This window comes from Corvus brachyrhynchos, unplaced genomic scaffold (assembly GCF_000691975.1).
Source record: "Corvus brachyrhynchos isolate BGI_N302 unplaced genomic scaffold, ASM69197v1 scaffold106, whole genome shotgun sequence".
Classification (NCBI taxonomy): Eukaryota; Metazoa; Chordata; class Aves; order Passeriformes; family Corvidae; genus Corvus; species Corvus brachyrhynchos.
The window spans coordinates 137,040-141,053 of record NW_008238834.1 but is presented as its reverse complement, the minus strand read 5'-3'; positions in this window follow the sequence as shown (position 1 = coordinate 141,053).

The following is a 4,014-nucleotide window of genomic DNA, read 5'->3' as shown; positions in this document are numbered from 1 at the left end:
CCAGACACCACCTGCACGGCTTAAACGCCAAACGGGACTCAGCCGAGCACAGGCGGCCTCAACTAGAAAAACAGCCCCCCCCCCCCCCCCCACTCCCTCCCTCTTGCCTCCTCCCTCCTTTCCCGCGCTCTCTTTAAAGTTGTAGCCCATGCAATTGGTACTGATCCCAAGAGTTGTGAAGAACAATGAGAGAGGGAAACTACGGCTGGTCGTGAGTTTCTGGATTAAAATTTAGCCGAAGACTGAGGGAAAGTAAGCAAGAAGGGCATAGCTGACGTTTAGATCCTGTTACAAGGACGAGTTTCCCGGTTTTGCACCTGACGGAGCATGTGTTGGGTCTTTTTAGCAATTCCAAAGAGAAATGCTTGGATTTGCTTATGAAACAGTAACTTTCCCTGAGTAACAGATTCCTGATTGTATTTTCTGATAGGTAGGCAAAATATTAGCATTTACTAATGACTGTATTTGAGCCTTTATTCACTTTTACAAGTGTTTTACAGAATGCAGAGCACACATTATAAACTACTCCATAAACCAGCTGTCCGATGAGAATAATTACCTGTCACCTAAATGAGCCTGGCCCGTCACATCCTTCAACCCATCCGTCCCTAAAGGCCTGAAAAACTAAAGGCTCTGCAGCATATCTGGAAAGTTACCAGATCTGGGCTCTGGATGATGCTTCTTATGGTTCTACTGCTGCCTTCAAATTTACTTGGCAGGAATAGTAACGCTGGCAGAAAAATTGCTCTCACCAACATCATTTTACTGAATCTTCTAGCCTTGAAAAAGTTTGAATCAAGCAGTAGGCTTCCCTCATTTACTTAGAACCAAAAGTATTCTCTGGCTCATAGTTCCCTACTTCTGGTTATTGTGATAAAGAGATCAGAGAGCAGGGGTGGGTGATACCTTTTCAGGTATAATCTCTGCACCACATCTCTTTATGGTGAGAGGCATTTGTTTGGGAGAGCAGAGCACAGGAGAAACATGTGCGTTGCTTCCAAACATGAATGACTCCTTAGGGAATCCTTCATTTGTAGCATAAGCCCAAGAGAACACCTTTTTTTGGTTTTTTTTCCCCACAGAAATAATCTAGCATTAAGTAGGCATAGCTGGAAATTCAGAGTTAGTACTGCTACTAGGATGAGATCATCAACTTTTTTCCTGTATATCATGCAAAACCCAGCAAACAGTGGCAATTTCTGGCCAAGATTCAAACAAGTGATTTAGAACTCAAAGGGTTGGTCTCCTAATTCAGCCCCAGATTCCATTTATGGCTGTGTTTTAACTAGTATGAAAATAGTGGACATAAGTTAATGTTCAGGCTAGGAGATCTCAAGGGCTTCCAGAAAAACCTTGTTAAAATTCCATGATTGAGTTGAAGAGAGGATTAGGGTAATTCCCATGTTAGTCATGGAGTTGAGTCTCTCTTTCAACTTGTCTAAATTAATTTTCATTCCTAAGGTTCATAGAAAATCTGTAAAAAATGAATGGTTTCAATTTGGAACATACTAGATTGCTTATGGCTTCAAATATTTTGGAAAAAGAGACCCTTTCCCTTGTGGATCTATTCTTACATTTAATCTGCCAGGTACTGCCACTACTACTCCTCAATTCATATTATGCAAATTAAGTACTTTACTGGTAGTTTAGGCCCTTATCTGACATTTATGCATGTGATTTTAGCAAGTTGAGTTGCACTGCACACATGCACACCTGTTTGTACGTCTAAGTATTTACAAGATGGAAGGATAGATGTATTGAGCAAAAGTACTAAAGGCATATTAGGTTTTGCCCAGTTTTCTTGCATTCTTCATGACATACAAAGAAACAATTTTATTTGTTTAAAAAGACTCCAAACCAAATCACACAATTAATGGGTCTGAGGGCATTCAATGCTTATTAACGAATTTTGTCATAATAGTGGAAAAAGCAGTGAATGGTTTTTACTATGATGCAAAGGCTGCATATGCTACCAGCTAATCCAGATAAATTCTTTTAACAGAAAAGAAAGAACTACTAAGAAAACAACAATCCAACTTTTTAGGACAGTGCTTTTTAGCTTGGGTTCTGTTGTCATCCTAAGACTCCAGATTTATTTTGAGTAGTCTGTGACAGGCAATGGGGAAAAAGCGTATTTGTATATTCTGTATAGCAACTTCACACATGTGAAATTCCTAAGGGGAGGGAGATTTTTCTGAATAGTAAGATTGTTAGTTGTTGGCACCACAGGAAAATGATTTATTGCTTTAGGAAGTAAATAATCATGTATGGTGAAGAAGAATGCAGTTTTATGTAGATAACATCAAGTGGGTAAGAAAAACTGAGTGGCACAGATACTAAAACAGCTTAAATATTTTAAAAATCAGAATAATTTAAGTGTTATTGTTAGTGCTGCTGTCTTTTGCTTACTTCAGTAAAATAAGTATGACCCTGAACTATTCTGTCTGTTGGGTTTTTTTAATATGCTTTTTCATGTTGATCACTTACATGAACTAAAAACCCAGTAAGTTCTAATTGTCATTTTATTTAGGGAAATATTCTCAGAAAGAGGGGAAAAAAGGTGATGTTATCAGTAAGTAATATTTATTTGACTGTATCTTGTAATGTCTTACAGAACTTAACCAATTTATCCTGATGGGTTTTTCTGGCCCTATCATTACTTAAGATGCATAGCTCTGCATGTCTCCAGTTTGTTTCTCACATCAAGACAATGAAAGACATGGAAAGATAACTACAGCTGCAGCATTATTGGGCTGTTATGCTCAGATTTGAAAATCAGCTGGGTTAGGATAGAAGAATGTAGCATGCAGCAGTTCTGTTTCTGCTTTAGCAAGCCTTGGCAGCATTAGTCTCTTTTTATTGAGATATACATATATGTGTCTCTATGTGTGTGTATATATGCACATACACACACATATGTACATATATATATATATATATGATTTGTAGAAAAGGATTTTCTTTTCCCTTTTCCGATAGCTAAATTCTACCTGTCACCATAGTTATATTTCTATTAATTGCTAATGAAATTTGTAAAGGATTTCTCTACAGAGAAGAAGCTGAGCATATGTAATACCCAGATGTGATACAATATATTTGTATATTGTGTAATTGGCTTCACGTCTATACCCTTAGTGTGAAGATCTGGGATCAACACATTCAAGCTGATTGCTTGTATTTCATTCTTCCAGGAATCTCATTCAGCATCACTGCCCACTGCCTGCAAGGTGTTTGGCATGGAGAGTTTCTATTGAAAATCAAGATAGAGACATTCTGATCAGCATAGCATCTCTATTCAGTAGGATAGCTTAAAAAAAAAAAAATCTTTTCCAGAACAAGACTTTAATCGTATGGTGTGATAAAGGATGATCGACTTGTAACTGATGATCGACTGAAAGGATGATGACTTCTAACAAGAGCGTATGATGATTTCTAATCTCCACAACAGAAAGTTTTAGAGTTTCACAGAGCTGCTTCATATTGATTAGGCCAGTAGGAAGAGGTGGATTTGCTTCTTAAAAAGCTAGCCTCAGTGAATACTTTTTTTTTATTTATGGTTTGAAGTATTTCCTTTTTCTCGATTGGCTTTTCAATGATATCAAATAATAATTTTATTGTCTTGGATCAGAAGTCTTGACATTTTCCTGATTTATGCAGTCTGCAGAGTCCCAGACTCCCTCTTTAGCAATAACTAGAATTCACTGGTGTGAATGAAGCTGTTGACTTCTCCGAAGAGGTATGTATGTAACACCTACAAAAAAGAAACAAAGACATTTCCAAAAGATAAATCTTACTTATAAATCTTCTAGGTAAAAAAATTTTAAAAACTGTAACCCTAGTTGTTTGTAGTAAACCAGCATAGATAGATAATAATTTAATGAAATTTTAATAATTGACTTTAATAAAATTGTAAGAGCTGTCATGTGGATTGTCACTTTCATCATTAAATAGAATTTTAACACCTATAATTAGATTTGCCTAGTATATTCTATCACAAAATCTTATTTTCATTTA